Raw genomic sequence first — 14,163 nt, 5'->3', positions numbered from 1 at the left:
TGTAACACAGTCATCTAAGGAAACACGAGATATGTGATAAGACTGTTGAGTGATATTAAGATAAGCACATGACTTGCAATAAATAAGAGGTACTTCAATATATGATGCAATCTCAGAAGTATTAGCAAGCACTGCATTTCTAGCTGCAGAGCATGCACAAAAGCAGAGTAACAATTAGCTTCTCTAGACCGGTGACCCAGAGGAGTTTATAGTTTCTCTGCTCTCCATTAGTGGGCATATGCTGGTGTTAACAACACCTAGCTTCTCTCAGCTGGTCAACCACAGGATTTTATACCTCCTCTGCTATCTGTTAGCAAAAGGATGCTATTGTTAGCAAAGGTCAATAACTAGCTTTTCTTGCCTGGTAATCTTCTGGATTAGATACTGGTTAGTTAAATATGTTCTAGTCTTCAGAAAAATGGCAATTAGAGGCAAGCTCGTGTTTATTGACAGGTTTCATGTGAAATACTTGTATGTCTCTTTCAAATGGGTTCAACAGAGGAATTTCCAGATGTCTCTGTGTAACAAGCCATCTCTTCTTTTGCAACTGAACATTTTATCTATTTTTCTTTTAATTTTTTTCTGTTTTGGTTTTTTTTCGCTGCATCTGACATGTTGTTTTTCTTCAAACTTTGTTTATAGCAGCGAAAGTGTGTCATTATCTACTCTTCCGTGTTGGATATGGTAGTGTATATTCCTGAGCAGTATGAACAAAATTCACAATGTTATTTTTTTCCATGCATGACAGGGTATGAACCACATTTTCCACTAATTAGCAGAATAATTACTAGATCAGTTAAGAATAGCCAGTGTCATGGGAACTGCTAAGCATTTTAATGTCCATAAGATCAGGAATCCTGTGTTTTCGTCTGTCTTTCTCCACAGTACTTATCAGAATGTATTGTGATGGTGATGGTTATCTCGATCTACCTCTTGCTGTTTACTTAAATGTAGGCAGTACCTCTAACAAACACTAGAGGCACTTTGTCATCATGTTCAGCCTCAGTGTCTGCTTCACTTTCTAAAGTTTCTCTGTCCATTTTTACTGTTCAACATCTCCGATAACTCAGCTGCTCTGCTGCTTGTTTAGTGGTGCAGCAGTGAAAAAGGTCCCCCCTCAGTTGAGTGCCACATTCCCAGCCTTGCCTGGGCTATTTAAACTCTATTTGTGGTATAAGACAAATTCATGAAAACAAACTAATAAAAATAACAAAAGTAAAAAGAGAGTTATAGGTAGGTATACCTCCCAGCACTAGCACGGTAAAGTAAAACCATTTGAGGTGAAAGTCCTTAGGTGCTGCAGGGTGGTTTCTGGTCCAGGAATGTAAATAACAAAGGTTAGTCATTTTGAAACAAGTCAGATTACAATGTGCTTAGGTTCACAACGTTGCTTTTAAATACCAGTAGTAGACCTGCAGTAGTTAGACCGGTGAATGTTTAGGGGTTAATCCTCCCCTGCGGGTTTCTTCTGCAGCTTGTTCTAAGTTATTCTAAGTGACACAAGCAGCACTGCATGCTTTGCATGGTCTAAAATGTCAATGAAAACACTATCTATCTTGATCCATCATCTCCCCTGAACCATGCTCTCTGTGGTATTGAATCACTAACAGATGTAACCGTCACATCAGACTCAATCACTCAGTAACTCTGCAGACTTTTTCACTTCTATCCTTCACTTGTCCAAAGAATTTATTCTGACCTTGTTGTGTTTGTTAGCTCACTGTAATCACTGAAAGCAGCTTTGCTAAAACTTTGCACTCTGATTTTGTGGTGCAGCAGCACTATGACAGCAGTTTGTACAACCTGCTCAAATAACTACAAAGTTATTGCTTTTCCTTGTATTTATTCTTTTACAGTTTGAGTAAGCAACCGCTGCTTTTTGTTTCTGGATCAGCGCCATGCTTCATATTCAAGAACATACAAGAGTATTTTTAATGCAAGCTACACCTGTTTGGTTGTCAGCAGATCTACCTGCATGTCTGTGTGTTATGCTAACATTCCTTTCTGCCTAACAAACGACAGCCCAAAGACAGTTTAATCATTTTTAGGTGTGTCTTTAGGAGGAGCTCATTGTAAGACTCAGCCCTGCACACCTGTGTGTTTAAGTGTACTGGCATGTCGTTGGGTGTTTGGGAGAGCGGTATTATTACAAACCCTAAAACAACTTATGGAAATACCTTTATATGGTAAATGCATGACATTCATTTTGCATTCCAAGTTTGACTGTTGCAGAAAAAGACTGGAGTTTATCTGTTATGCTTTTGATGCAGTTTAACTTCCATATATGTTCTTAGATTCTGTCCAATATGTGACGTGTTTATTTTACTTTTAATTTTTTTTTAGTGTTATTGCTTTTCAGGAAGCACAGAGGCCAGTTGTTTTGTTGTGTTTGTCAGGGGCAATGACAGTGTGGTCAGACATCTGCTTGGCAGCTACTGACGTTAGCCTAATAGAGGAACTGGTCAGACACTGCTGCAGCTGAATGGGGAGAGGCAACGCGGGAGAAAGCAAACACAGAAGAGGTGGTATGTTGCTCATTCACCTCATCATTAGCTGTAGACAAACTGGTTTTACTGGTGTGTTTATAGAGAAGAAAACAGTCTGTACAGTGCAAATAGGCTAACCAACCCAGCAGGACAACCCTGACCACAGTCCACAGTGGATTTACTATATACAGACTTTAAACTGTCTTGGAGGTTTTGTTTCCAAAGGGTCACAATGAACTCTGAGAGCAGGAGTAGGTTTATTTTTAGCGTATACGGCCCCTTTAGTCTGTTACAGTGTCCCTTGACAACAAGGTCCACATCACTTTACTAGCACCACCTGCTCAGCTGCTTGTTAACACAACTTTTGGATGTTCAAACTGAGCATCAGAATGAGACAGAAAGGGGATTTAAGAGACTTTATACGTGGCATGGTTGTTGATCTGACTATTTAAGAAACTGCTGATCTGCTGGGATTTTCAAACACAACCATCTCTAGGGTTTACAGAGAAGGAGAAAAGTGAGCAGAAGTTGTCTGGACCAGAATGTCTTTTTGAAACAGAATACCAGACCGGTGTCGCTCCTGCCAGCTAGGAACAGGAAACTGAGGCTACAATTCACACAGACTCGCAAAACTGGACAATAGAAGATGGAGAAACGTTGCTGGTCTGATGAGTCTCCATTTCAGCTCCACATTCAGATGCTAGGCTCAGAATTTGGTGGAAACATCATGAAAACTTGGATCCATCCTGCCTTATATCAGTGATTCAGGCTGCTGCTTGTGTAAAGGTGGGGGATATTTTCTTGGTCCACTTTGGGCCCCTTAGTACCAACGTGGCCTGGTTCAACCACCACAGCCTACCTGAGTATTGTTGCTGACTATGTCCATCCCTTTATGACCACAGTGGAGCATCTTCTGATGCTACTTCCAGCAGGATAATGCACCATGTCACAAAGCTCAGATCATCTCCACCTGCTTTCTAGAACATGACGATGAGTTCACTGGACTCCAACAGTCTCCACAGTCACCAGATCTCAGTCCAGTAGAGCAGCTTTGGGATGTGGTGGAACGGGAGATTCTCATCATGGATGCAGTGACAAACCTGCAGCAACTGTGTGATGATGTCATGTCAATATGGAGAAAACCTCTGAGGAATGTTTCCAACAATTTGTTCAATCTGACACCAAGAATTAAGGCAGTTCTGAAAGAAATAGGAAGTCCAACCTAGTACTAGCAAGGTCATCTTAATAAAGTGGCTGAAGAGCGTATTTATTAAAAACCAGACCATAAACACATATAGATCCCTTCTAAGGTGTGAGGATGAGGTATTATTGCATGGCCACAAGCTCCAAAGATGTGATAATAATCTAATACATTGGAATTATATAAATAATTCATGTCTAGTTGTTTTTATTGTGTGGGGATGTGATAACTAAGATGATAATTATGATTTTGTGTGGATTTTTTACCTTAACCAAGTAGTTTTATTTTTTAACCCAGATAGGTCATGTTGTTTTGTGGTTTTTATGTGTCACCAAGGCAACCAGCAAAATAGCATCCATCAAGGTAATGTGACAGTAAAAATATATACTCTTATGATTGTATTGTCTGAAGTCAGTCTTATTGTACTATTACAAGAAAGATATCAGTGTCTTGCTCCCAAACTAGCATCATAAATCATGCCACCCACCCCTCTCTTCCTTTTAAAACGGCCCATGTGACTTGAAATAGGAAACGCTTCCCAATGGTGTTTGGTCTCTTATAGGAACCAACACATGGGTCGTATTCAAGAAAGGACCGAACATCCTATTTAGTTCAGAGACAGATACCACCAGGTTTGAGTGCCTTTGGTATTTAAGGGAATGAACTAATTGACTGTAAAGGTTGTTTGGATGTGGTGCCTTGAAGAATATGTTCCTTTATTGGATAGAAGTTTGGGATAAAAACACATAGCTTCCTGTGGAAATACTCAACTGGCCTGCACAGTACCCTGATCTCAACCCTCGGCCAATTCAACTGTGATAAACTGGAATACCATTTGTAACAAACCTTATCAACCAAGCAGAAGTGATTGCTGGGGAGACTGGTTCCAAAATACTGTAAGAAGACATTTAACTACACCTTTAAATCCATTTTCTTTTCCTTTTTACAGCGGTAATAAACTTATACTTGTTTCCATTATGAGGAAACCCCTCCTGGTCATTAAATGAGCCTGAAAGATTTCTCCAACTTTAAAGCTTCCCATGGTTCAAAGTGCAACACCACACTAGCTGACATGCCAAAGCCGTGAGTCACAAGCAAGGTGTGCTGAGCAGGGAGGTTTCCTCGTGCACTTCACAGACCCATCTGTTTGCTGAGTAATGACATGTGTTGTTATTCAGGCAGTGCACTTCAATAAACCTCTCACCTGTTTATTTATGAAGGTTAAGCTCTAGTTGTAAATGATAAGAAATCACTCAGTTGCAACAAGCTGTAATTTTGTCAGTTTAAAAAAGATAAAACAAAATGTGGAAAAGGTGAATAAGTAAAGAGATAAAAAAGAACTATAATACTACTATAACTATAAAACTACTATAAGTGTGGCTATACAGTATAAATGACTAAGATGATGACTGGTGATTCATAACTTCTTGCGCACAGACAAGAAACCTCCCCAGACTGGACAAAATAATTTGTTCAGACACAGAGAGTCTGCATTGTCTCATCTAAAAAGAATGAAACACTCCTTGAGATGCTGGCAGAGGTTTCAAGAAGAAAAAAATAGTTGTCTTATCAGTGAAATTTTGCTTTCACTGATGTTTTTTATTAGTCAGAGAAGTTACTTTTATAATTAGGTTAATATTTTAGGATCAAAAACAGTTTTATGCTTCAGATTAGGGATTTGACTTACTAAGGTTGTATTGACATTTTCACCAACTTATGCAGCGTTGACTGATGGCTCAGAGGTTATATGCATCCAATACTAGTTTTCGCTTTTTCTTCCCTATTATGACTGAGATTTTTCCAGATCATTCTTTTCACAACATTGTTCACTGTAGATGTTGAAAAATCTAAGTTCTTTGTTTTTTTATCCTTTTATACCCAATCCTGGCACCCTTACCTGTCCACTTTCTACTGCATATAGTTTGTGGTTCTGTGTGACGTTTTTCCAGGTGCTTTTGATACTCCATACAGTCTAAAGACTTGGCGTTGATTGAGAATTGTAAATTAACTAGAGACTGTAAATGAGGGAGTGCACGTAAACCTCTGTATGCAGAAATTAGATGATTTAAATAGTTGTTTTCTTTACAGCATGTTCAGAATAATAGATGAGGCACCCTATTGCATTTAAATTGATACTTTTTGTATTTGTACCTATCAACAAGATGGAGGAAAGCAAGTGGAAAGAAGCATAAAGTTAAGAGACGGAGGGTGCAGCCCTTATAAACAGGCAATAAATCTTTCAGAATATATGCTGCAAAATTTGCATATCTTCATACCTGATAATGTTCCAGGGATTTTACTAAGGTTGGCTGGGTGGAAAACGTCATCCATACCATTGCTCCACAAGATTTCTAAAAAATTTTAGAGCTCCAGTTCATGATGCAGGAGATCCTCCATGCATTTCTAGTAGGAGACAGATCTGGACTGCTGGCAGCCAATCAAACAAGCACTCTGTCTGTGAAGCCACTGTTGTAAGTGTACAGCAGGAGGTCTGGCATTGTTCTGCTGAAATAAAGACTTGTCTCAGGAAAAATGAATTTCCAAAATTCCATTATATAGCCTGCCATCTACATCCAAAACCGGACGGCCATTTTCACACCAGCAGCAAAAATGTGGACTCATCCCTAACAGAACTTATGTACATCATCTTTCTGGGCAACATTTCCATGCATCTATGACTCCCTCGGTGTGTAATACAGTTACAAGTCACAGCTAAGGATTTATGGGTATTGAGCAATAATGTTTTTCTATGGAACTCCTGAATGTGTTGTTTTCAGTATTTTCGCCTTTAATAAGATTTCTCTAGACCAATATTATCCATTGTAGATGTTCGAAGGCAAGAATTCTTTCTTACTTTCAAGTTTTCTTGAAAAGACTAAAACCTTCAGTGGGTGCTCCTTTAATACCCAGTTGTGGCACCCATACCTGCAACTAATTAATCTGCTGATTGTTGAATTTTACAGAACATTGTTTGTTGTATATTCTGCTAACTTTTCCATCTTTCTTAGCAATCCAATTTTTTAATTTTTGTCAGGGTGACACTCATATCAAATTGGTTTATATTTATTAGATTTGTGTATTCCCCTGCAGTTAGGCAGGGATGACACTAACAATAATTTATTTTGCTTTTTTGCCTGTTAAATGATCTTTCATATATATTACCACATCTAAATTTAAAGTTTTGTTTTGGCTAATTTTACAACATTCCTGATGGCAGAAAGCCTGACAAAGTGTCTACATATGACTTTATGATGTCAAATGTCACACTGTCTATCATATTTGGCATGTTAGCAAGTTTTGCCCACAATAACCGATTGATTAATCTTTAAGTAGTTTCTTACAAGAAAGATCATTTCTATATCTGCTTGTATTTTGTATTTTATAGATCAGTCAGCCTGCCCAACAATTTCCACAAAATCATAGACCACATCCTTATAAAAAGCCACTCTAAAAAGTCACATCTTCAAGACCCTAACAGAAAAACTGCTTGTGATCCAAGACCATGTGAACCACACGTGGTTTAAAAACATTTTTATGTGGATCATGTGTGAAATACAGGTTTTTTGGACCGCCTGTGAATTACATGAAAATCACATGAAAATGTAAAAAAAAAAAAAAAACAACACACACAAAAAACCTAAACATGTTTCTATGGATGGAGCACATGTGAAACATGCGGTACACATGTGAAACATGTGAAACACATGTCAATCATGTTTGATCTATATGTGAAGCACGTGTAACTTATGGAACACATGTGAAGCATATGTGATCCATGTGTTTCACATGTGCTCCACATGTGGAAACGTGGTTTTCCAACAATTCTATGTGATCCACATAAGGATTAAATGTCACTGACATGTGATTTACATGTGTTGCACATGTTTTACATATGCTCCACACGTGACACCTTCAGACCATACAAATGTTCCAAAAAAAACATTTCTACATTTGAAACATGTAAAATGCAAAGCACATGTTAAGCATCTGTGAGCCATGTGTTGATCTAATGAAAATGTTATATAACCACGTTTCCACATGTAAAGCACATGTGAAACATATGGAACACACATGAAACATGTGGAACACTTGTAAAGTGTTCTACAAAGATCATGTGATCCTTTTGTGGATCAAATCGAAATGTTCCAAAATCCTGTTTCCAAATGTAGTGCACATTTGAAAGACATGAAACACGCGTGAAGCACATGTGAAGCATGTGTGATCCATATGGGGACATGAAAATGTTCTAAAATATCATAGATCTGTTTTGTTTTGTTTTTTTCCTTTTAAGGGGAGAACAAGTTATTTGCCTGCTGATGTCTTTTGAGCTCCACTGGACCTCAGCTATGATGGAAATGCTTATTGCCCTGAAATTAGCTGATCTCATTCCTAAACCCCATTTTATGAAAGATTTAGATGCCAAAACCATGATAAAATCAGGATAAACTACTAGTTTTTCTTTGTAAAAAATAATCTGTATGATATTTTTTACTCAACATGTTCTTACTTAGACATTTAATCTTGTTGCATAACATCTTCCGAGTCAGCTAGAAAGTAGAGAGAAGTTCAGGTGTACAGCGAGGCTCCACCCTCATTTAACCCGCCTGCTTATCACCACCCAAACACACCTTAAGGTGGGACTCCTGCAACTTGATGTGAGGGAGGAAACTAAAATGTAGCATGAATTCATTTAGCATTAGTGGTGACATCAGACATTACAGCAAAGTGACTCAGTTCAGTGAAACTTCTCCAGCTCCTCTAACTCCTCCTCTCATTCATGGATTGTTTTCTCTCTTCCTCTCTCTCTTTTGCTCTCTAAAACTTAAGTAAGAGGTTGAGTGGGCTGATCAATCAAGCACACGAACTCTGGCCGCTGTGGCTGGAAATTAACTGGCCAACTCACATTCTCTCTGCTCGCAGGAGGTTGTAGTTAGGGTCATCTCCATGTACACAGCAGTGCAGCCCACCCATTAACACACATACAAACACAGAAACCCCTGTGGTCTGAGCTCAGACAGGAAATTACTTTTGAGTCTGTATGTCATCATGAACACTTCTCACTCTCCAGGTCCTGCAGTGAGTATTTTAAAAACATTTTACTGATATAAGTTGTATTTTAAAGCTGTGAAACACAGCTTGGTTATAAGTATTTGGACATTTAAGTCATGTGGCTTATTAACTAAATCAGTTTTTTTTTCTTTTTTAAAATCTGTGTTAAACTATCTGTGGATGAGCTAGTAGTGGAAATATCTGGACATCAGCTGATATTTCTTTTTCAGTCTAGAACATGTAGTCTACATCAGCTGAAATTATGAATTTTTTTGCTGTAGATTTACTGGTTGAAGAGTTACTTAATTGTGTTTGTTTGTAAGCATCAGCACTGAGTTTGAGGCTACATTTCCTACAACTTAGCTAGCCTGGAAACAAATGTGCTAGCCCAGCTAACCTTGTTGTTTTGTTAGTTTGAAGGGGACATCCTCAGAAATTGATGGTATGTGTTTAAAAGCTACTTTGTGCAAGTAGCAGAGGGCAGTGTAGGGACCAGTTTGGCCAAATGTAAGGTCACAGGATTGATGGGGTTAAAAATGACAGAAAATTTGGAAGACACAGCGTGTTTGGCCCTTACATAACTTCTATGATACCACTGCTGTCATTTTTTTCTTTTTCTGTGACCTCAACATTAAATGCCAACTTTCTCTATTGTCGTCATGTTCGTTGTTTTGGTCACACCCTGAAAATTTTTCAACTCCATCAAGTCTATCAATTGAAAGAGTTCTGTAATGCACCCCATAGTGGAATCCTCCGGTAACAAGCACACAAGCTATGTGTACAAATGGCACATAGGGCAGCGTGGCTCAGTGGGTAGAGTGGTCATCTTGTAGCCTGAGGGTTGCCGGTTCAATCCTCAGCCTATCGAGCTCATGTCGAGGTGTCCCTGAGCAAGACACCGAACTCCAAATTGCTCCTGATGGGTCGTGGTTGAGCACCTTGCATGGCAGCTTCCGCCATTAGTGTGCGAATGTGTGTGTGAATGTGTGAATGTGATGTATGATTTAAAGTGCTTAGGGTAAAAGCGCTAAATACCACAACGAATCCGCTTACCTACAGTAACACAAGGTTAAAATTCAAGTATAATAAAAAAGGTGTAAATGTAAGTACGAGGTAAACAGTTATTAAAGAAACACTTTATATTAAGATCTTTCATAAACAAATCAACACGGAAAAAAAAATATGCTGTTACATCACGTAAAGCAGTTTATTAACTTTCTAAAGTGACATCCTGCTGTAATCTTTCTCTTAACCTAATAAGTATATTATACACTTCGGCTGAAGCTAGCTAATAACGTAGCCTGTAAATGCACAACCCACAGTTTATTCATTTATTATTTGTCTCGTTACAATGCAGCCCCGTTCCAGACATTTAAAGGTTTAATAAATAATATTTCAAACCTCAATGCAGCAGCCAATTACTTGCAAAATGAAGACATGGTGGTGGATATTTGTCTGCCTGGTGTTTTCTTAACTCATTATGCAGATGGGATTGCTGTGCAAGCATTCATGCAATTAAACCTAAAAGATTCCAGGTTTTCCTCAGGTGACTAAACAAGTTTTACAAAAGATTAACTTGGAGTTCTAAGATGTCGTTTTTTCAACTCCACATTAGATTTAACTATTTTGTCTCTGTTATGGTCTACGTTGATGGAGCTTTAAGTGTGACACCTAGTGGTTTACTAAGGTTTTATATCAGGCTACACCTTTAAACATTGAAGTAATAGCTTTAGACAAAAAAGTTGGCCCGGTCCTTTTAAGCCAGAAGGTCTGAAGTGTTAGTTTAATCTTAGCCAATTAGCTACAGTTAACCTTAATATAATTATTTAGAAAGGGTTAATTTCTGGAGTTATTTTTTGTTTGTTTCAAAAACCATTTGTTTTTAAATGTGGTTATTAGCATTTGAAGAACTTGATGGCATAGTCAGCATTTGTTTATAATTTAATTTCAAACCATAGACAATGTGAGGTTGTGTTGTTTTGAGGACTCATATCTCCTTGAAATTTTACTTCTATACAACTAATTTGTTCCACCAATTATCTTCTGTTGGGAAACATGATTAGGAAAACAAATGAGCAGTATATAAGCATCATTTCCAGGCAACGGGGTGGGAGGTCATGATGAGAGAACACATTCATCAGGCACTATTTTACTTTATAATTAAGTTTTTTGTAAAGAAAATTACTTTGTTGGGTCTTTGAATGCTGCATACTATGTAAATACTGTAACTTGAAACTTTTTGTCTCATTTCAATCATCTATAAGAAAAGAAAAAATCGTTCTTCCTTAAGTTACTATTGGCGCATGTTATCTTTTAGAGGGATTTAAACACAATAGACTTGATTTGATTTAATTTAATCAGACATCACAGTCTCAGTGTGTTATGAACACTCTGCCCACTCATGATTTGAATGCATCAACTTATAAGGCGAGGAAAAAAGTTAATTGCCCACTGTCCATCTGTACTTTTATATATGAATGAAGATTGATATTTTCTTTTAAGAGAAAAACCTACAAATGCATCATCCAAGTCAGGGCTTGAGCGCAGCCTGACAATGGCTCTCTGTGACGGGCTCCAAACCGCGGTGGGTGGGAGGCCCCCTCCAGCTAAGTCTGCCCAACAGGAACAGTTGCATTGATATTTACACCTCCGGTTTATAACCCTCTTCTACAGAATAAATATGACAAAAAAATGACAGCTTGTGGAGCACTTTGACACATATATGAAGCTCTGCGTTTTTTCCTGCAATAGTTTTTCTGTTCTTCTTTGTTTTTAATCTGTTTTTGTCTTCTTCTTTTTTTTTTTAATCAAAGCAAACCCTTTCACTAGTGATTTTAGAGTTCGTGTATTTAGGTAATTTGCTCTCAGGCATTATGGTGCAGATTTAAACACAACTCATCACCATAAACACTAGCAGAGGGTCGTGCACCTGACATGTTGACATGTAGAGAGATGGATGAAGATGTGGAATTCTCCTCCAGGTCACTTTAAATACCAGTTTGAACTAACTACACAAAATGAGATGAATGAAAAATGTTGAGCCACTTAAATACAATTGATGGATCAAATGTTTTTAAACCTTGATTTGCTTTTAGATTTAAATAGTCAAATAAGCAACAGACCACCCTTAAAATCTGACTGACCCCCAGGTACCACCCCAAGTATAAACTATTAAATTCTAACTAATGTTTAGTGTAAAATGACCTTTGCCCGGGTAAACCTCCGATGTCCAAGCAAGGGAATGCTGCATGTAATGTATTTCTATATGTTGTTCTACATCTTGTTCTTCATCATAATGCAGCATTTATACAGCATCATCTCACCAGCTCCCTACCAAGGTGATGACATCTGTCTGAACTGTTCATTTGATGAAAAGGATGTAAAAGTCATAAAACTACCAGATGTGATGAGTGTGTAAAGTTAAATGGTTAATAATGCTGAAGAAACATGGATAAAACTTGTGATTTGTCTCAAAGGACGTTTTTCTTGTAATTAAAATGTGTCCTGATGCAGTACAGTGCAGTAGTGATGGGAGGTCCTGCTCTTTTCAAAGATTTGGCTCTTTTAGCTCAGCTCCCCGAGAAGATTTGGTACTCACAAATCCCAAATAATACCACTACTAAGCAACTACATGATGCTTTCCCATTAGGTTGTCTATTTGTCTTGTTTAATTTACCAGCAGGAAACTAATGTTCACTTTTGTTGTTAAACTGTTTAATGTGGTGGCAAGCTTTACGATAATATAAATCATTAGCATATTATGAAGCATTGTTGTTAGCAGTTGTTAGCTAATATTGCTAACTCTACGGCACACAGGCTCAGTTGTTCACTGGTTCACTTCAGAACTTTATTTATTATCATTAGGAGCTTCTACAGTTTTTCATCCTAATTAGTCAGTAATTAATGTTTTTTGGAAAAAAATGTGAATTTTTTTGAAGTACTGTGTTATTGGTGGGACATTTGAGGTGGTCATAGTTAACACGGAAAGCTTGAAGCGGAAAGTTGTCACTTCTGCATTTGTCCTGATCCTAGGCTGAACGGATAACAAAAGAAAGTACAAAAATCAATACAACACGTGTGGCTTATAACAACGGGCCAGATATTAACGGTGGCAGGCCAGTTTTGGCCCACGGGCCACCAGTTGCCGACCGCTGGAATAAATCAAGAGAAAACATGACTCTTTAACTTCACCTGCTCAGGTGTGAGGATCATTGTTGCCTTTTAGACAAATCACTCTTACAGCAACATTTTTAGTAAACTCTGTTGGTTTTATTGACAAAGTGAAACGTTTTGTATTTAAAACAAAAAGCTTTTCAGGCTTTTTTTTAGCGTTTTAATAATATCTAAATAATAAAAGGCAAAAATACATCAAAAGATAATACAAAATGTTAGTTGAGGTGCACCCTATTTCTATATTTGTCATATATTTTAAAATATGGCCCTTACAGTTGAAGATTTCAGTTTTATTTACCTTATAGGTTCTGTTTCTATCTCAGGTGAAAAAATGCAAAGGAAAGTGAGATGCACGTCCTCCTAAATGGGTGTTTGTCTCAGATTCCAGCTGACCATCTAAACATTCAGGCTGAATAACTTTCAGAATCCGGCTGAGAGGAAACATCCTCTGCAGTCACAGTGCTCATTTAGGGTCGAGATTACAGAAAGTTTGGTTGAGATTTCAGTCAAAATAAATACATAAAAAGAAAATGTTGCATCAACAGCCAGTAGGACTCAGACTCTCAGCGGTATTCGGTTGTTGCAAAAGCGGCTGGTTGTGAAACCCGAGACAGATTCATTGAGCGGCGGTTGCTGTCATCGCAGTTGATAAAATATTTGTGTCTCCTTCTCTTTCTCAAGTCTCCAGATTTCCAGAAACATAAAGGAGAACTCCCGACTTCATTGAATAAGCTACGGCAGCTGATAGAAGACAAAGTTAACCTTCTTCGGTTTCCCATCGCTGAGGACCAGCAGGTACATTGCACCACCTCTTACAGTTTTTAAAATGTGCAGCGTGGAGAAGATGAGCATGAGAGGCATGCATGACATAAAGAGAGCTGTTTTCCTGGCAACATTATACCTTTAGTAAGAAACTAACAGAGTCATTTTATCTTTGCTGAGGTTGAGATTTGCATTTCTAAAGCTTAAGTTTGTTTAGGAATCTTTGCTAGAGGGTACAGGGCTAATTGCTCCATACCACCTTAACAGCATTCCTCCAACTGGTCTGTGCGGGGTTTTGTTTTTTATCACCACTTTCTTTTAGCCAATAGTTTATTTTTTCTTCTCTCTTTACTGTATTTCTGTAAGGGAATCTTCGTGAGGTTGTTCTCCCCCTGTCTTTCTCTCATCCTCCATTTCCTTTCCTTTCCTTTCCTTTCCTTTCCTTGCCTTTCCTTTCCTTTCCTTGCCTTGCCTTGCCTTTCCTTTCCTTTC

General features: G+C 38.1%; 1 protein-coding gene across 1 annotated transcript in view; it reads left to right on the top strand.

The window, feature by feature from the left end:
* The window catches only part of LOC121630359 (cingulin-like protein 1), a 70,392-nt gene that overhangs the window by 11,175 nt on the left and 45,054 nt on the right, over positions 1 to 14,163 (top strand). The window contains exon 2 of the mRNA XM_041970624.1: positions 13,591 to 13,704. The gene's annotated coding sequence lies outside the window, so the exon portion shown is untranslated. The remainder of the gene's footprint in view (positions 1 to 13,590; positions 13,705 to 14,163) is intronic.

The sequence above is a fragment of the Melanotaenia boesemani genome, chromosome 19 (genome assembly GCF_017639745.1).
Source record: "Melanotaenia boesemani isolate fMelBoe1 chromosome 19, fMelBoe1.pri, whole genome shotgun sequence".
Taxonomy (NCBI): Eukaryota; Metazoa; Chordata; class Actinopteri; order Atheriniformes; family Melanotaeniidae; genus Melanotaenia; species Melanotaenia boesemani.
Note: the sequence above shows the minus strand (reverse complement) of the source record. Positions and strands in the feature narration are given on the sequence as shown.